Below are 21727 nucleotides of genomic sequence, written 5' to 3'. Positions count from 1 at the left end.
TATGAACTCGAGTATTGTTCATGTACTGATTTTTCAAAAGGTGTTTTAGCACTGTTCTAAACATCAGCTTTTCAAAGGTTTACAAATATACACATATATGAATATACATATATTCACATGTTTGGCTGTTTTGAGGAAAAGAATCTGTTACTTCTCCTTAAGGTGCCATGACTAAGTGCATTTGAAACAAAGCAATTTTGTCAATTCTCTGGGGTATATTCACTTTTGGCTCAGCTCTGCAGAGATTTGCATGAAGTGTTGAGCATTTACAACATTGACTGCTTTCCCTGACTTTCACTCAGAGCTAGGATTCACTCCCATGCTCAAGGACTCTTAGAGGACTATGTAAAATCCAAATGCATGGCTGAGTTATGTTATATTCATTAGCATCAGCTGTAAAGCAAAATGTTCAGGTAATCATGTCAAAAATACCAACTCCCTGTCATCAGTTGCACATGCAAAGTGAGAGAGAATTTTTACTATCATCTGTTTCTCATGGATTGAGGTTCCTTGTAATTACAAACTCTGCATTAATCTATAATAATATATTCACAACAGGTTACTGCAAAGTGTTTATATATATGTGTATAGATATACATATATATTTAACACAAATATGGAAACATATCCCATGTGCAAAAATAGACCGTGAGATGAAAAGTGTAGAAGCTGCACTTCTGCACAAATGACTCTGATCACTTAATGACTCATAATGGCTCACTGAAAATCAAAGGCATAAAGTAATGAAATGCAGCTCATTGACAGTCATCCACGTGAGACAGTGTACAATAATCCAATGATACAAAAATGACATTATGTTGCAAGATTTTAAAAACTTTTGACTGAATCAGAGTGAAGTTAGGACATATGACAGAAAATCCAACGTGCAGGGGCCTCTTTCACTATGAGCTCCATCTTAATTAATGGCTGAAAATGAGCTTGCAGGTTCTTCTGCAAAGGGTTTTGTGGTTTGGTGCCTACTGGGCAATTGCCCACAAAGGCGAACTTGCATGTTATCTGTTAAAGCTCAGTACACAATTCCATCTTCAGTTTCAGGCTAAACCTTACAGCAAATTTCCAATACAGTGAGTGAACCTCAGAGCCCTGAGTGAATGGAAACTCTTCTACAAAAGGACGGTCTCATGTCTTCTTTGTGTTGTCTCATTTTGCCTATAAACAAGCTGCTTAATTTGTAGTCCTGTCTAACTTTGAGCAAGTGATAAAAGAAGAAGAATATGCTCTCATGACACACACTCAGATGAAATATTTTCCTTTCTTAGCTCAGTAGTAGTACTACTGAAACAAACAACAGCGTCTTTGGAACTTGTATTTTTAGGGGACTGTTTCTGAATATTCTTGTAAATAAAATGCAAGCAGTATAATTTTGAGAAAGCAATTCCAGTTCAAGTATCCTTCTATACAAAGTTGTTTATCTAGAAAACATCAACTCAGCATTTAGGATTTTTAAGTAACTCCACCCTCCTTCAGTCTCCTCAGTGTTTACTTAGCACTCATAGGCAATTCTCAGTACTCAAAAATGTATAGACAGAAATGGAAAGAAAAAGAAACATGCCTTCGAAAGCATTCTTTCTTGGAGCTTCCATTGCATCCCACCATTCTTCCAGCCTCCCAGATTTTTAGCCTCATGTTGATATCAAGGATATCTTACACCTCTTTTTATGCATGTATCTTTCTTTATTATATCTGGACATTCATCTACAACAATCAAATACATGCTTTTTGAAGATAATTGGAACTAAGGTTCACTTCTAAAACATTCCTAACATTTTTCAGACATTTATCTTATAGAAAAATAAGAATTGAAGACTGGATGTGGAATAGCTGCACTAAAATGACATCCACATAAAGATTAAGACATAATAAAAGCTGGTGATTCTGTAGAAAGATATTCTTCTTGCAAGAACTGCGAAAGCTTAGTTTTTAAATACAAGTAAACAACTACTCAGAGCGAGGGATATCATTTGTCAGCAGGATGTTCTGTCCTTTTGTACTGTACCTGACTGAATAATGATGCAGAGGGTATAAGTCTGAATGCAATTAGATTATTAAAATCTCCTTTCCACTGAACGATAATTTCATTGGCTGTCTAGTGAATTGGCCTGGGAAGTACATAATGATAGTTAGAGATTAAAAATCACCTGTGCAGGCTGTGTTCAAGTGTTCTCATAATCATATAAATATGAAACATGAAGTAAGAATGAAACACATGGCAGTTCTCATTGACATAGATTTTAATAAGAACTTTGTGCAGGTGTCTGAAATTTTATCCATAACCAACAATGTAATTTGAGAGGCAAAAAATCAAGCCAGATTTGATTTTTTGATACATACACAAAGTGTATGTAGACCACAAAATTATATATTCCAGTCCTGTAATAAAAAACCAAAGAAAGTATTTAATTTTTTAAATTTTTATTTTAATATGAAAATTTTTGTATTAGACTGTATTTTATTAGCAGCACTTCTAATTCTCTGTTACTCTTTACCATGTTTCTACTGTACTGTTATTTGAAGAAACTGCAGGCAATATTTTATGAAACAAAATGCATTCCATTATATGGAATAGAACAACAAATATGAACATATTTGCATATGCACCCAGAGCACTTTATCTGCCCACTAAAAGGCTCAATATGATTGCAGAATGACATCCACAGTATAATTACTTTTCTCCTTTGCATGCTGTACTTTAGTTTATAGATTGATATTATTTGTTTTCTAATTTCATAGAATGTAATTAGATTAGGAAAAAAGAGCTAACATAACTAACAAATCAAATCATAATGAACTTTTTCTATGGAAGGTACTGGTTTATTTGAAGAAAGTCATGTGCTATTGCTTTTCTGAAATTATACAATATATTTATGATTTATACTTTTGCAATAGGCACTAATATGACTGCACAAATCCTTCTGTATATATCCCTGTATGCTCCCGATTTGCTCAGGACAATGTGCAGATGGATTTCCAGTCCTGCCTGACACAAGTCTGCTTCTTTTACCAGAGAAAGCTCTTACATTTTCCATACCACTTTCACAGCATGAGAAATTACCTTCTGATTGCCATATCAAATGATTGCTGTATCAAGGCAGTCACTACATAATGAATGCCCTGCTAACTCTAGGATAACAGTGCTCATTTGAAACATTTCATCATGTCTCTCTCCCATGTGGAAAACAACTTCTACATTCCTCTATCTTAACATGGTTTTCTTTTCCTGCTCCAGTTTGATAGTGGCAGGACAATCACAAACTGAAAACTTCCACTATGAGTATTCATACAGTGGCATAAGAGAGATAAAATGTTGATGGGTCATTACATTTGTCATTTTTCAGTTGCCCATAAAAATATAGCTGTCAAATATACAGAGGATTGCTTCAAAATCTCTTGACTAAATGCAAACAGGTTTTCCCTGGTCAATGAATATCTCTGCCAAATTTCAGATTTCTAACATTTACCACACAGGTCTTCCCCAGGTGCTACAACACGTAAAAAGTATCATGCAAACATTGCACTTGACTGCTAGTAATGCTTTTATTTACATTCTACAGATGTAAAAAATGTTGAATAATTTTTATTCAATAATTTAAAAGACATCAGTTGTGCCTGCTTATATGACAAATTCAACATTAGCCACACAGAACAAGACTTCCAGCTTGTCAGATCTTACTATAACCATTTAAACATAAAGCTATTTGCACTGTTTAATGTGGATAGAATTCTAGACTGTATATATTGTATATTAATATTTCTACCTTGTTCAAATAGGAGCAGTCTGTTTATGTAGCACAGAGCAGCCAGGCAGCAGTGAATGCACCCTATAACAGCTGTAAGAAGCAGCTAATTACCTGTATCAGCACCACAGCTGTGTCTCCTTGCTAAGGACGAGAAATTATGTACTCCCTTTACACAGGAGTTCATTCAGTACTATGTCATGCACAATTATATTCCTCTATGATTACCAAAATGCTGGGATGGGGGAGGGGGGAAATAACAAAACCACTTAATGAAAAGCAAAACAAAACAAAGCAACCAACCAACTAGAACCCCCGCCCAAACCAACAAAAATGGTAGCACACAAAGCAATTATTTCCTTGAAATTATCCAAGTATGAATTTTTGATATCTGTGGGAGAAAAAAAAATAAATCTAAGGGCAAGCTATGCAAGTATTTGTCACTATAGAAAATACACTAACCTCTAAGTAATGGTTTTTTTTCAGGAAAGCATCTAAAAAAATACATCTTGTGTATATTTAAGACCATCCTCCTTTGCCAAAACTTAAGATTTTTTAAAATTTTTCACTCTTTAGTGCAGAATTAGGATTCCTTTATTCTTTACTGTTCCTGTCTTGTATCGTACCCATTAAAAAAAGGATCAAGGTCAGAAATACCCAGTGACTAGGAAGTCCTTCACCCTTCATAACACTCAACCTTAAAGTTTTATTCTAAATGAAAGTTCCTCTCATATAAACAAGTAGAATTTCATTTTAGTAGGTTTTTGATGTTTTGCATTTCTTCGCTCCCATGCTCTCTGAGGGCTTTCTGAAACACATGTGCATTAATAGTGATGAAGAACCTGATGCAGCAAGAGCAGGAAATTCCTCAGACATTGTTTGATCTGTGACATGGAGTACTACAGAATAAGAACTTGCACTGACCTTGCTGGCACTATGTGAGAGTTACACAAAACCACACTAAAGGTTAAAATGTTATGCAAAGCAACCACAGTCTAGGTAAATAAGAAAAGATAAACGATGATGGCAGCCTTGGAAGAGACACTCATAGACATTTTCCTTAGTTATATTTTCAAAGTTAAATAAGATGAATATTGGATGTGTAGCATAGATCCAAGGTTGAACACGTTTTACTTCTGATTTCTTTACTAAATAGGAAATGCAGCAGAGAGGTATTTGTTTGCAAAGACTTTTCAGTTATGCTGAAGATATTTGATATGAATATTGGCAGCAAAAGAAGAATGTCAAATTCATGTAGAAATAAGACATGTTGTTTTATTCCATGATAATTGAGCAAAATATATTAGGTACCTCTCATCTTCTTTTAAAACCAATATTGTTCTTCATATTTTATTTGGTTTGTAACTACAATCAAATGGAGATTAGAGAGCTGAAATAAATACAGTAATTTGGTCTACTGGGTAGTTCTCGTCCTTTGAATGACTACATCCATCCAGTGACTAGTTCTCTATTATCTCCAATGGAGATTTAAGCATCTGGCTCAGCAAGACACTTAGATCACAGACATCTCAGTGTGTTTGGAGTTGCCTCACAGTTCTGAATCACACTTCCAAAAATCTTCGTGTGCAGCTGCCTGAGCACCTCTGGCCAAGAATCAGTGATATTTTCTGTGACATATTTTTAGGTTCATAAAGCTGATTGCCTAATCTTTATAGAGATTCATAATACTAAAGCTTCAGTATCCAGTGATATTGAAGCTGATGGATAAGACACAAGATAAAGATTAGTGGTGTGCATATGACTTTCAGCATCAGGTTTGAATTGCAAATTTCAATAAATATTAGCTGTGGCAGAAATTTCTCATTATCCTAAATACATCCTTTCTGTTATCTAAGCTTGCCTTCAGAAAGCCCATTGATTTTTCTTCCTGGAATACAATAGACTGCAATCTTTAATTTATTCAAACATTTTCCATATAAACCTAAAGTGATCACAGTACTGGAAGCTATGATAAAAACAGAATAAGAACATGCAAGTATAAGGATAAAAATAAAATAACGTTTCCCATTGTAATATTTTGAATGTTGTTGTACTATTAAGTGTAATATTTATGAAAAAGGTAGAGCAATACCTGGTTGAAATACACTGTCTTCAGTTTTATTATGCTAAACATAAGAAACAGTACAAACAGATTTTGAAAACACCATAACCAAATCTTTTTTAGAGCATTTTTTTTATCTAGGGGAAACTGCCATCAATGGCATCTTAAGGATGTTTCCAAAGAGGCGCTATCACCTTCTATAATGCCCTGGACACTTCATGTGTGGGGCTAAATGAAGGTTCTTTTACTCTGGGTAGACACATGGGAGGAGTACTGACCAGATAGTCTCAAGAGGTAAAAATCACACAAAAGTTTACTGGCAAACTGTAAAAAATCAACTAAATTTGTCCTGAAACTTAGTCAAATTCATTACTCTTTTACTTTTCTCATTGTGAAGTTAGTGTCAAGTTGAAGGGTTATTCGCTGGGTAACAGTTTCTGCTTCACTTTATCATCAAGTACTTCTACTTCAAGATAAAGACTGGTCTGTGGAAAGCCCAATGAATACTCCACAAATTTTGAAGATGAATACATCAAGGTTAGAAGCAAAAGTTATGATAGTCTTTTGTCAATTGTTTTATGATGAACTTAAACCCTTTCTATTAGGAAAAAAAAACCTACAGTCCAATAGCCGAACTACTATTGCTAAATATATTTATGTTGTGTAAATTATTATTATTATGTGCAAACTATTATTTTCATCTATGAACTCTACAGAATATTTGAAATACATTATCTGCAATAAAAGTGCAGACATCCCAGATCTACTAGATTCATCTATGCTACTGCAGAGATCTCCAGGAAGCAGCTTCTTGCTTTGAAGTTTAGTGCTGCAGGATGGCTCATGCCTGTATTTTTACAGAGAGACCAACCCTCAAAAGCAGAGTGATGGTATTTGCACTGCCTAGAACTTGACTGGGTCTACTTTTGCCTCCATGTAGTGTCTTGTTAGCCCTAGGGCCTAATTACTGTTTTTCTTACATGTGCATAATGGGACTTTGACTCAGTATAAAGTTTCTCAAGCAATGTGAGGAACTTAATTTAGTTAAAATAAATAGTGTCTTTGCAGCACTAAATTCAAAGCCTATATAGTGTGTCCCATGGTATGATGTGAGAGTGTTAATGAGGATGTTACAGGGTGCACAACTTACTAAGTGTGGCATTGCCTACAGCGTGTCAGTAACAAAAAAGCCAGTATCATGTAGTCTTTGAAATTTGCTTTTGGAAGTAAACTATATAGTTCATACTCTGGTGTGAACTATACAGCAGAATTGCATCCAAGTTTGTCTTAGAGGAGACTAGAGATTTCTCTGAGGAGAGAGCTTGTGAGTAAATTAAAAATTAAGCCATATGGATAATCAAGAGACAAAGACTCAGGGGACTTAATTTTCTTTAAGCTGAAAGGTTTATAACACAACTCTTATCAGGACTTCCAGCTGGATAGAGCTGGAGTAATAGAGTTTAGGGAAAATGTAACCAAAGTGAAAAAAGAAAGTTAACTGTTTTAATATACATCCTAATTTTTTAACCATAGAAGATGATAATAAACTAGGTGTCATGATAGTGGGTTTAAATTGAAAAAAAAACCCAAAACAGCTTGACTGAATGAGTATTAAATTACAGTGGTTACACATTACTGTTCTAATAACATGCTTTAGGAAGAAGTCCCTGTTTCCCTTCTAGAAGACCCACAGAGACACAGGTATTTTTATCTAGCATTTGGTATTGTCCCTGACACGCTTCTTAGCATATAATCTTGGTACCACTAAGTTGTTTGTACCCATTTGTTCAGAGATCTATCCATCAGGTGCATTGTGTGCATCACCCTTGTTTGTTCCTGCTCATGGCATGACTATGGAAGATTTCACCAAGTGGGAAGGGAGTTTAACTTTGTGTAATGATTAAAGAGGCAAAGAAATCCCTCTGTGGGAAGCTGTCCTTCTATGTCCTGTTAGATGCATAGGAAGAATCACATAGTTTTTACTTCATCCCTTCTCCCTAGACTCAGTTTGGAGTCGCTCAAAACACTTTACAAGAAAAGTTCTGCTTAATACTAGAAATATTGTTCTTTTAAGGCTACATTCTTCATAATGTGGCCAACTTAATTGTATTATTTTGGTTGTCTCACATATACAACATTTAGGTTTCTAAGTCAAGATACCAAGGTGCCAGCAAACAACCATGGCCTGGAAGAGGATGACTTGGCATGATCCGTGGACACTAGAGAAGTTTTGTAGTGAAATTACTTGTGAACCATAGTCATACAGGCTTTGTAGGGAGAGGCCTGGTTTTCTCTTCTCCTAAAAGAACTGCATTCCAGAAGAGACCTCAGAAACTCAGAGCAGATCAACTGAGGACAATAAGCTCAAGTACACCGACACTATTTCCAGTAGATTGGCACAAATTGGAACCATTTCCAAATTATACCTTGCCTACATAGCTGATAAATTTACATAACTTGAGGTTTTTAAATACATCTTCAGTAAATACCTGTCAAGAATGGTTTTATTAGACTTGATCCTGACAGAAAATGGCTGACCTTCTGTAATCCTATCCTGCCCTGTTTTTATGATCCTATGATTAAACATATAAATAACCTCGGGAGCAAGAAGCTTAAATTTAGATCACAGCAGGTTTGTTTTTTTTTTTTATGCTCCAAATAACTTCAAAAATAAGGTAGCAGATACTTTCAAAGGTCAATCAACATTCCAGTATATGTAGCCTTATACAAAATCAAACTGCAGGTGCGTGACTTCATGTTTCTGTGAAAAACTCAGGTGTGTCAAATACTTCAACATTTGCAGGAGGCAGAACATTAACACTACTTTGGACATTGACTCTGAAATTCTGCTTAATTTACACTTCAAACATAAAAGCTTTTTAACGACTTTGCCCCAGATGTAAAGCAATTGAAGGCTTATGGGGAATATCCAGAGGCAGAATATTAGGTACGCCAGACTAATTTGTTTTAAGGATTGTGAGATGTGTTAATCAAGCTAAAAATGTACCCCAACTGCATTAAACATATCTCTTTTACCAGAGGAAATCTTGTACAAATTTTTTGAGGTAATATAGTGGACTAAAAATTAAATAGAGTTAAGTTACTAAATTAAATAGATGCCTGAATGTTCAGACTGTTACAAATTCATTTCAACTTGAAATATGAGGCTGTAATATGGAAATTTAAATTCACAAGCACTTTTAGGTTCAAGTTTGACCATCTTTAAGAGCTAATTTACCTATTTTCCAGTGCATCTAGTGCTATTACTTAGCAATGTCTCACATCTATAAATCTGGAAAACAACCTAAGGTACAGATACTGTACTTGAACTTAAAAATATTTTGTGATATGTGAACAAATTCTTATGAGATAAAAATTATGAGAGATATTCATGCTAGGAAAGCCTTAAAAATTCTATGAAATCAGTCAGGGGGTTAGTTTGTGGACTTTCTCCTTCTAAACTGAAGTAAGAAAGTATGATCTGAAATCTCTATTTGTGGCATATAGATATTAGCTGAAAAATCTCAATTTAAATCCCTAAAATTGCTTCAACATCTCTGTTTCTCTTATTTATTTCAGACAAATGACATGACTGTTGGAGGAATTTAAAACACTAGATTTTTAGGAGACTTCTGTCATTTTATGCTTTATTTTTTTACAAACTGCTTCTTTTTCATTTTAACAACACCTTTGTGGAGTCTTCAGCTATGTTTGAGACATTTTTTATTCCAGCTACCAAATAATTTGCTCATCATTCAGGGTTGGTAAAGCGTATCTTTCAAAGACAGAGTGAATTCATTTGCAAATATTCCTGCAAGGAGAATGATTTTCCAGCAGGACTGGAAAGAAAGGGCTAGCATTCATGCATACTGGGATATGAATTTCCTCCCACTTCAGAAGCCCATCTCCAGTGATGCATGTTGCTTAGCTTCTCTTAGTTTTAGAGACCTTGAAACATTAGTCATCAATGTTCTTTCAGCTATTTCATGCTTCAATTATTATTTTTTTTCAGCAGTGTTTATTTCAACAAAATAGTTACAAAAAGCCACTAGGCTAAACAGATTTACAATGAAAACTGCAATGAATAACATATAGTCAGAATAAATGGCAGCTTTTGACTTTCAATTTCTTTTGTATCTTCACTATCAAGGCTGAGCTGCTAATTAAGAAACAATCACACAACCCTGTCAAGTCCTCAAGGGAATAAGAACTTCCTCGGCTCAAATTTGTTTAGGTAAATATGCTTATTCCTGAATTTTGCAATTTCTCTGTTCAGGTTGCACAAATCCATTACAGATTTTAATAGAGAATATAATTAATTAGACATGAAATGTTGTTTTAGGCTCTTTTCCTAAAGATATTATTAACATTTTATTCCAATTTTCCCTATATTTGTACAGAAATCAGACATTGTGGGATAAAAACAAAAATGAGAAGGGTTTGAAAAGATAATTTAATTCTTTGAAGCAAGGAAAGATTTTTTTATCATCCTGGGGGTTTGTGTTTATTTGTTTTGATGATTCAGTTCTGAAGGACATGAGATCCTTTTGTATTTTCATGTCTAGTTGTAGTGTCCAAGTTCTTTAGGGAAAATACAAGACCACACAGACCAAGACACTAAAGAATGTTCCGAATGGAGGTAGAAGGAGGTATGAAACTCTATTTTTGTCCATAAAATGCACATACAGTACAGTGAGAGCCAAAATGCACTGTAAGATTCTGTGGTTTTTACACAAAATTGATCATGTAAACACAATGGATTTCAGTTAGTAAAAAATCAGGAAGTTAAAAAAAAATTCCCACATGCATTTGAGCTGTGGAATCTTCAACATTTCTGAAGAAAAAGTAAAAGGAGTGAATATGCCAAGTAAAAATACTGAGTGAAAATACTGAGAGCTTCTTGTCCAACTTATTTTATTTCCAGAAGTCAATTCACATCTTCATTGAAATTTGATGTGCTAAAGAGAGGTTTTATGAGACACATATGAAACACTGTTGAATATGAAAGTAGAATGTATGTGAATATAGAAAGCAGAATGAACTCAAGACTTCTAAGGAGCATAGACAAAATAGAGTTGCAGCATTTCATTTTTTTTTATTGTGTTTGGAACATCAAACACATTTATCATCAAAATAGTATTTGGGCTCTAGGGGTGGGAGAAGGAGAGAGACTGAAATACTGAAAGGGGTTTGGGGAATATAACTGGGGAGATGAGTCTTCAGTTTACAAGAGATTTTTCCCTGCAAGAGTCCACCCTGACCTACAGTTTTCCATCTCCCTTCAGGTTGCCTCTTGGTGTGTTCTATATATTGTCTTTTCTTTCCAGGTCTTTTCATCTTATTTCATTTCTATACTACAAATATCTGAGCATGAGGGAGGATATAATAACTATTTCTAGAAAGCAGAATTATTTGGATTGTTGTCCCAGTAAGGCTGGAAAAAGGCAAGTAATTGAATTTATATTTGTGTGTTGAACTAGTTATCATGAAAAATTCAGGGTTTTTTCCAAATTTAATAAAGAGGAGCTAAGCCATTTTTATAGGATTCTTTTCTAGCAAAAGTGAAAGAAAAATTTCCTTGAATTTTCGCCATAATCAGGAAGACCAAAATAGAGTTTTTCTGCAATTTCCAGGATCAAAAAATTCACTTAATCTGATAATCAGAATAAAAATATGTGTTTAAGGCAAATGCATTAGTCATAGATGATACACAAGAAACAGAGGTTAGTTGTAACTGACATTTGAAGTGAGGGTCATTTTGAGGTCTGCAGTTTATTTAAAGATTTTTCTCTTTTTGAAGTAAAAACAATAAATAAGATTTAATCTATTCTAAGCAAAATCATACTTTTCCTTATGACATAAAAAGAAACTGATTATGATATTATCATGCATTTAATGACATATTACATGTGCTTTTACAATGATATATTAGTTTCACTCTCTTTTTAATTGCATTTTTATTATTATAACAAAACAACATACAAAAATGACTACATGCTACTCTCTACATACAGATTAATGAATACAGACATGGTTATGGTAGAGAAGATACCATATCCCTCCTTATTTCTTTGCTCTAAAGAATGAAATATTGGGCCTTAGGTTAAGGCACCCTCAGACTTCAATGCCATTATTGCGATCCTCAAAATCCATTTCAGTTTCCATTTAAAGCTGAGTCAGCTTGCAACAGAAAAGTTACACATCTGGGGAATCCCAGATAGCTATGAATGCTGACAGGGTCAGTCTCAGCATTTTTCTAGCAGGTAAGTCAAATAAAGGTCTTTGGACTTTACTATTTTTTTTTTTACTTTTTTGATATTCTTTCTTTCTCTTTCTCTTTCTTTTCTTTCTTTCTTTCTTTCTTTCTTTCATCTAACTGTAAAGAAAGTATTCTCAGACTTGTATGAAACTGGTCCTTTTTTTATCACAGACTTTATCAAAATTATTTTTTATCTCTGAAGTGAGTGCTCAATAGTCTAGGTTCATAGAAAAAGTGTTATTTTTAGTCAAACATTTACAGACATAGAAAACTCCAAGAAAATTCAGTTAAAATCAATGTTTTACCTGCTATTATAGGGAAGCCAATAATCTCTATCCTGAAATTAGTTTGCAAGGAATAGAAAACTACTGACTACTGAACCTTAACATTTTTGTCCACATCAAGATTTTTTTTCAGTGAGATTTTAATTTTAATTAGTTTTGTTTAGACTGTAGATTTAATTTAGATTTTTTTAATTAAAAAATAGACCAGTTGGAGTTCTGTTGAAATTCTACTAGTGATAAATACAAACCCTGGGATTCGGCTGTGGTGCAGTTCTATGCATTTTGCATAAAACTAGTAATTGTATCAAAAGTCTCTGAACCTGAAGTTTTACAGTCAGTTGGAGATCTGTAGTCTCTGTGACAGCACAATATGAGAAGAAAAGATTGAAGGGCATGTTTTACAGATATGCAAGAGTTTTGCATGAGATGTGGTAGAAGACAGCTATTGTATAGTAGGGCACTGCTGACATGTAAGACATTAAGCAAGCAGGAGATATATCTTTCAGCAGCATACAAAACCACTGGTTAGAATGAAAGTAATATCATGTGTTTTCTTAGCAGAATTTGGTGGGTTTGCTCAGAAAAAGGAAAGGAAGGAACAGTGACTGCACATTTTTAGCAAATAAAGGTAAAACAAATACTAAGGTCAGTATTGAAATCTGGCCCATAATCCATGGTTTCTAACAACTAAAATACTGGGCTAAATTTGCTGCTAAAGAATGATCAAAAGGCTAATAAACTTGTCTTTATACTTGCTAATGAGAATTTGGTGTTATATTTTCACATCTTACAACAATCTCTAGCTAGGAATAGATATGTTAATATTTATGATGGTAGATATTACAAATAAATCTAGATGGTGGAGATTCTTTAGCAGTTTTGAACTTCTGCAAAGAGATGACAATGGGGAAAAAATACAAAACAAAATAAAAGTCTCCAAAACACAGCAAATAATCTTGAGCCCATTCCTAAAGTACTGGAAATGGTTAATACTATTGATGTTCCTGAGATCTCATTTTTATGATGCTGTATGAACTATATGGATAGTGTGTTGAGAGGAGTGTCCACTAGCTAGGTGGCAAACATTAAATAACTGTTTCATGTTTAGACATTTTTTTAGAAATTATTAAAATTAACATACCCCTTATTGAGAGGTACAAACATTATCAATATTACACTGTTTGCTTGCTGATCCCAAGAAAATGCAGTCACCCCCAAAAGACAGGATGTTAACAGGCAAAATTCCCTATCACTCAAAATACCCTTTCTCTGTTCTTTGAAATGCATTCTAAAAACTGTAGTAAAATCTTTGAGTTCAGTACATTTATTTAACAGATGTTCCCTGATGAGCCTCAGGGACTATTAGTTTCTGTCGCAGACAGTTTAACTCAGTTTTCTTTTGATACTGGAAGGCCAGGAATCTACGGTAGAACTATCTAGAGGTGAAACATAAATCCTCTTCTGTCTCTAGAATGAAACCCTTAAATTTACTATCAGTTCTAGTAATTTAGATATTTATAATGATTCTTCTAGCAACTTCAAGAATTTCAACACACTTTGTTTTGGCCCTATTTACATTAAGAACAATTGCTGTATTTCCATTGCGTAGAAATGTGTTGGTTGGTTGGGAGTTGCATAAAGGCTCAGTTGTCTGAGCTTTAACCTGTGAATAATATTGTCTGCCTTGTTCCTTTTGACATCTCTGGCTTTTATAGCTCAGTAATAGAGGAAAATACTGCTGCAATGCAAAACCATCAAATTCAATTGTATTGAATGCTCATAGTCAAATGCTGTGCAAGAAACAGCGCAGTAAGTGTGGAAATGTAGGCATCATATATGAGGCTTTCTTTGTCTTTTGGCCATGTCTCCTATTTATTGCTCCACAGCAGCTCAATCTCACTAGAACAGAACACCTGCAGCACTTTTAGTTTCTGCCCAGGTCAGAAGGCTGGGTCAAGTGCTTAAGCACTGAAAACATGGTGGGCTGAGGGGTGCCTAAATCTACCCAAGCTGTTTGGTAGGATATCATATAAAAAGAGAGCATCTCTACCTCTCACCTCTTAAATGAAAGAGACTTAAACTCTTGTTTTTTTCTTGGTTTGCTTTTGGCATCTCAGTGAAGTCTGTAAATGCAGAGTGGTTTTAGAGCATTGCTTGTCACTTGTGTCCCTCAGGACATTAAGATCTTGTCAGCCTATTTTCTAATTCCAGTGGGTCTTGTTTCAAGAGTAAATAATCTGACTACTGTGATAGGGGAAGTTATATCTACTGCTACAAAAGCTCTGGAGAAAGAATTCAGATCAAAAAGGGAAGAACCTACTGAATTTATGTAGACAGTTACCAGGTGTCTTCAATCACAAAAGCTGGATCAAAGCAGTTACATATAACCAAGTTTTTTCTTTCAGTCTGACCTAAATTAAAGACACTGTGGGGCTTCATTTTGCTCCCCTGTGCAGCAAATAGAAATTAACAGTGTAAAACATCATCAATAATCCATTAAAACTGGACTATCATAATATCTGAGCATTATACTTATTTTATTTAATGCATCTTTCAGCCCCACTGGGACCTTTCTGAAGCTACAGTCAGGGCTTTTATGTGTAACAACATATTAAAAGCTTAGCTCATGACACCTTCATGATATTTTTAATGATAAATTTAACAGAAAGCTGAGCGACACCTCAAAAATCAAAGACAGTTACAGCAACTAAACAATTAAAACAAGGCATAATTATCACAAACAGTTGTCACTGAACTTAACTCCATGGAACTGCCTCAATCTATGTCACCTGAACTCTACACTTTGAATGCTGTTTTTAGCTGCAGGTTTGAAGTTGCATAACTGGATAAATACTTATAGTCACTTGAGTTATCATTCAGTTCTTTAAAGGTGCCGTGTAATTAAATAATTGCCACTCTAAAGGTTTCTAAATGGCTATTTTTGAAACTATTTATTTTTAGCTTTGGCAGTAGAGTTCATTAGCATAATATGAGCACTTCTCAAGTTTTATTTAATTCATCATTATGACATGTCTATAAGATAGTGTCCTTGCTTGACATACCACAAAGATGAGGCCACATTTTCATATTTACTTGTTGTGACAAATATAAAACTAACAGAAAAGCAAGCAGAATTTATACAATCAATAATTTGGAACAACTGGAAATTAAAATCCTAAAAGTAACTCAGTTTACTGTCACTAATAATTTCTGTATTTAAAATATCTTGGGTAATTTGTTGATGTGAGGGTTTTTCTTTTGTTTGTTTGCTTGGCTTATTTTTTTGGTTTTTTAATTCTGCAAACCTTATGCTGACCAGTGTTTTCTTTTTGCAGACACAGGGTAACATTTTATTGTATTTAAGAGACTTCTTTTACTATTTTATTAAGACTATAACACACATTACTTAAATTAAAGGTATAAAAATGCTTTAAGGCAAACCATATTATTTCTTATTGCATCCTGTATATTACATTATGGGTTTGACTTTGCTAAGGACAAGTAATTTTGAAAACTATTATAAGTCACTACTATGCAATTTTACAATCTTTCTTATCACATTATGCAGTTATGTTTCTACCGTGGAACAGTTTTCCATAAAAATAAAGTTAATCCCTGAAAAAAAAATTAGCTAGATGGTTGTTTTTCTGTATGGTAATTTTGATTTATAGCCGATAGGCCTGTTAATTTTCATTAATTCCAATTACAACTGAAAAGTTAACACATTTTATATAGTGTTAATCATTAATTCAAGTCACACACTAAGTGCTGACTTAGCAAATCGCATAATGCCAAAGACAAAACTGGACTTGATCATGAAAATAATATTAATCTTTCAAGACATAAGGGTTTAAAAATGTAAAGTGTAAAGAATCCTGCAGTTTGGCTCTATCTGGTCAAAGCAAGAGAAGTGTGGCTGTCAGTACTACTATATCCAATAAATAAAAGCAGAATAATATCTCTCAGCGACCACTCACCAACAGCAAAACCCACAAACAAGTTACTACATGGCTATTTTTTTCTCATCTCATTCTAGAGCATGTTATTGAGCTTGCACTAGAACAGCAGTCCTAATGCTTCTTTAAGTGTTTTAGATATAACAAACAAATATGAAATGGTCTAAGGCTTTTGTCAGGCACTAATTAGATCATATACTGGTAAAATACTGGTATTTTAGAGACTTAGAACAGTATTTTTTCTGTATTCTAAGCTATATGTGTGTATATATATATCTGAATGTGAAAAATCATGGAATAGAATATGTCTAGAGCCATTTTCCTCAATACACAGTTATTAGTAGGAATTGAGTTATCCTTCTTTTTTATAATTTCCCAATGAGATAGGTCTTACTAACCTAGGATCTTGCCATGCTAGAATCACAGAATCATAGCTCACTAAGGTTGGAAAAGATCTCCAAGATCATCTAGTCCTACCTTTGATGGATCATCATATTTGTCAACTACAGCACAGCATTAAGTGCCACACCAAGCCACCCCTTGAATACCTCCAGGGATGGTCACTCCACCACCTCTCCGTGATGTTTGTTCCAATGTCTGAAAAACATTTCAGTGAAGAAATTCCTTCTGATATTCCAGCTGGACCTTCCCTGGTGCAGCTTGAGGCTATGTCCTCTTGTCCTGTTGCTGGTTGCCCAGCAGAGGCCAAACCCCACCTGGCTACAACCTGTTTTCAAGTAGTTGTAGAGAGTGACAAGGTGTCCCCTGAGCATCCTCTTCCCTCTTTGCTAAACAGTGTCCCAGCTTTTATTGAAGAAAAGAAAACTTGCTATCCAAATGCCTTCTCTGCTTACAGTTGTTTTCTTTGAATGTATTAGTTGCTGGTTTAAGCCCCTTGTTTTTAAGCTGGGTCTTGAATAAAATTCTTCTGCTTCCTGACAGATAATCTATTGTGGAAAAAAAAAACTTAAAACTTATAAAACTTGACTTATGAACAGTAAAACCTTGTAAAACTGGGTGCAAACCGAAGTACAAACGCAAACACACCCCAACAAATTAGACTTCTGAGACATAGAAGTATAGCTCTTAGCCATCCAAGATATCTCACAGAGGTGGTTAAATGAGGAGGTTTTAATAATCTTTGGCTAATATTCTGCTGAAGCTAAACAGGGAATAATAAATCCTGTCCTGGGTAGCTACAGTCTAATTCTAGAGAAAAATACCAAATCTAATAGTCATCCTCATTTTGTTTGTGAAAGTAAAGGATATCCATTCAGAGCATGACATGACATAGCATTACATAGCAGAAAAATATTTACACCTCTAAGATGGGGCTCTATCCTTCTTGTCTATAATTGGTTGTCTATAATTGCAATATTCCTGGTATTAATGATCAGGTTCAGCTTGCATTATTGAAAGGTTTATAGAAGGTACTATCACTTTGTTACTTTGTTCAAAGTTTCCTCTACATTTCAGCAGTGTATTACTAGATCTGATGCACCAGGTCAGGGAGAAATATACTGCCTTTTTTTTTTTTTGCTCTTCATGCTCATTATTGTGCCTAAGATCATCTAACACATTTATGCCTTGTCTTTAAATGTGGGGTGTTATCTAGCCCATAGGGGGCAAAATGCCTAAAAACTCAGTTTGTAGATCCTTGTAGATCCTTGATAACATTTGATTGGTCAGCATCAAATTTTAAAGTAATGAGATTGACATTTTGGTCTTTTATGTTTCTAAAGTTTTTAAAGTTTTGAGGTTTTGATATCTGACAGGAATAACAGATGCATAGGTAAATAGATAGTGCTCCAAAGAAATAGGCATTTAATACCCGTTGCTGCTCTACTTCTTAACTTATAGCATGAGTCTTCCTTTATTAAACAGGCAGATGTAAAGCAGTTTCGGCTTATGGGCAACAGATCAACAAACAAACAAACAAGAATAATGACCTAAAGATGCCTATTTTTGGTTTTATGTTCCAGAAGGATATTATTGTCTAAACGCTTTGCTTTGCACACTGATATCCAGTGTAAAGAACATGTATAAATAATGAACGGTCATCATTAGATAAGGCATTATACTTCATTCATCTCACCATATTGTTAATTTTGAGTCTAGATTGTTCATATTGTCTGTACAGCTGTTAAATCTGCATGAGTCCTGTCCTGTTCATCTTTATTTTCCTGTTTATTTTTTTGAAATCAAAAAATATATCAATCAATCAAGTCAATCTCAAACTTTCAGTCAGCACTTCATTATGCAATTAGCAGATAGCAGACTTAGGCTTCAAGCTCCAAAGTCCCCAGGCCTTCCCAAAGACATCATGCAACATGTCTTCTATGTGGCTGTCATAACTTTGAATAACCAACCTTTTTTGAACTTTTTTTTTTTTTCAAAAAAAGAACAAAACAACCCAAGAAGTAAAGAGTAGTTCTTAAAACTCAATTTGAAAATCACAACAGCTTGAATGGGGGAGTCATTCCATATTTATTTGTTGCAGCTACGTTTGCTCAGCAAGAGTATGTCTAATGACTACTTGAGCGAGCATTCAAAAAGGTAAAAAATAGGAAAAAGAAAATTGCAGTGGACCACAATTTTAGAATTTATACTCTTTCATAGTGAGACATGAGGCAGTTCATACTGAGATAAGCAGATTTTAGGTATATTCTCAAATTTTTCCAACCAGATAAAGAGGCTTTTCTCAGAAAGCATGTTGAAAAAAACCAATCATATTTATATTTAAATTGATTGCAGGGACCTGGAATAAGTTAATAAATTTTTTGACAATAAGCATGTAAAATACATACTTAGTGTCAAAAATAAGCATGTATTATACCCTATGAAACCTTAGGGTAATCTGAGGTTTTTGTTTCCTAACCACTTAAAATATAGCGGACCATTTACCTTCATCCTTTCCCTTTGATTTGTTTTTGGGTTTTGAATTTTAACCAGTTCTCTTTTATGAATATTTTTGGAAATAGGTGAAATTATCAGCTGCCAATAATAGAGAGAGCCACCCAAAAAAATCCTTCAGTTTTGTGATAGATATTTATCCCTTCATCAATACTGCTAAAAAAAGAAAAAGAAAAAAAAATAATTCCCCTCAACAAACAAAAATCAAAAAACGCAAGCACATTGAACAGGACATATATCAAGGCAAAAACTGTTCTAGGATCAGTGAAAGAGATACAACTGTTTCTAATGGACTTCTGGTTTAAGTGTCATAAATGTAATGTCTGAGGTTGCAGAATTCTTAATAGGCCTCATATATTGATGACATTGGAACTGGGTTGATTGATCAGTTTCGGTTGTTGATAGAATTGCTCAATGTTTATTTCTGTGCATAAAAAACCACTAACTTTCAGCTCAAGTTAGTTGACTGTTTCCTCTCATCACAGTTATGAAAAAAAGCAAAAATAATTCTGCTTTAGCCTGGAGTCATCTATCTATTATGTCTTTTTATGTGTCACAATTTGCAGGTTTTTGTTTCTGTAAGTAAAACAGTAAAAGATAACTGATTTCAGTGTGTACACTGTACACTGACCTGCAAGTTTCACAAGCAAACAACTTTTTAAATGCTACCAATAAGATCAAAACTTAAAGAAGAATTAATTTTTTGTGCCCTTGCTTCCGGAATTACCCTTTGCCTCATCACGTTTTCTTTTCATATTTTATTTTTCTAGACAAAAGAGCAGGTATTTCTGAAAGTTAAAGCTTTGCATGTCTTCTCAGGTAAACTAATGTTAACTCTACTGCTTTTGATTTAGAGTAGCAACTGCAAAGAGAATCAGGTCTTACCCTTTTATACTGCTTTAACGTCAAAGACATTTTCTTTCTGTCCCTCATGTTATATTTTTATACTTTCTCATGCTGCTGTCTTTTTCAGGATCTTATTCCACAAACTGCCTCTCACAGCATGTTGCTGAGCTGGACAAAGATATTTTCATCATCATGTCTACACCTAATGTTCTAAAGTCATAGGAGATTGAAAGAAAAGTTGTGAAATAATTGCTGTGACCTATTTACTGCAGCCTCCAACTCACTGCTGTACTCCTGCAGCAGTGTTGTCTGTAGGGTGAAAAAATGAAAAAGAAATGGACTCATTAGAGTGACAAGACTAAAACACACCAAAAACATTCATTCACTGAAGTATGGGAATTAGTAATATTATAACACGTGAAGCAGTGAAGCCTCTGTATTAATAGAGAATGGGCATTTATGTTTTCACTACAGCTTGTTAACTTTCTGCCATCTCTTTAGATAAATTCCCCCTTTCCTTAAATTGCTCCTTTCTTTAACGTGCATGTCCCAATGGGGATATTGTGAAGATCATAATCCTGTACAGCAGTTCTTTTGTTGGTTAAACAAGACCACTGACAAATGTGATAAATGTAATAAATGGGTAATGAAAGAGTGCCAATGGGCACATATTTTCAAAATTGATTGTTTTAAATATTGTTATATTTTACATAATTTCAATGAAACATATGACAGTGCTTTCACTGTCACTCCCTTTTAACTAGAGCTGGCTGTTGTTGTCACTTAAAAATATTGTGCCTCTAATTACTTATTGTCATATAAACAAAGAGTAAATGAGTGAATGTCCTTAGTATAAGAGCTTATAATCAAGAAAGGAAGAAGCAAAATCAAAATACCTCTTATTTTCCAGGACACAGTGTAATTCAGTTATTCTTTATTCCATAGGAATGCTTGCCTTCAGTTACCCTTGTCTGGAAAGTTAAGAAAGGGACATAGACTTTATAGAGAAGTTAGAAATGAGCAGGGGTACTGTGAGTGGAAATCGATATAAATACAGTATGGAACAAGGCACACAATGGTACTTTGGCAGAGGTCGTCTGTAGACTGGTAAATCAGACAAGCAACAGGATGAGCAGTTTCTCTAGCATTTATTTCTAACAAGAGTGATTTCCCTACATTTTTTTTCTCCAACCTTGCACATACTTTCCAGGATCACTCAGACTCACTCATTCATTCATTAATTACCCGTTACATAAGAAGGGGTGCATCTTGATCCATTAGTAATTTTTTGGCTGCTAACAGGCCAAACAGAGTAGAAAATTGATGAGCTTAAGCCTTTCTCAGGCTGCAAATATACAGGCCAGGAGTTCCTTTCCAGCCACCTGGCTGATGAAACACAAAATAAATACTCTTCGAGCATTTCACTCTTCTCAAATGTTACAGAAATTATTAATCATTAAAAAAATATTGTGAAACAGATGATAAACAGACGGGCAGAGAGATAAGTAATCAAAGCTTCATTTAATTAAGGATTTTTTTAAAAAGTCTTTATTTTACTCAATTTTAGAGTAGCCAGTAAATACAAGAAAGTCTCATTTTTTGTGCCTTGTGTAATGTCATTACAATTGCTGTACAAATATTAACATTTTAAA

The sequence above is a fragment of the Geospiza fortis genome, unplaced genomic scaffold (genome assembly GCF_000277835.1).
Source record: "Geospiza fortis unplaced genomic scaffold, GeoFor_1.0 scaffold294, whole genome shotgun sequence".
Lineage (NCBI taxonomy): Eukaryota > Metazoa > Chordata > Aves > Passeriformes > Thraupidae > Geospiza > Geospiza fortis.
This window is presented reverse-complemented; position numbering follows the sequence as displayed.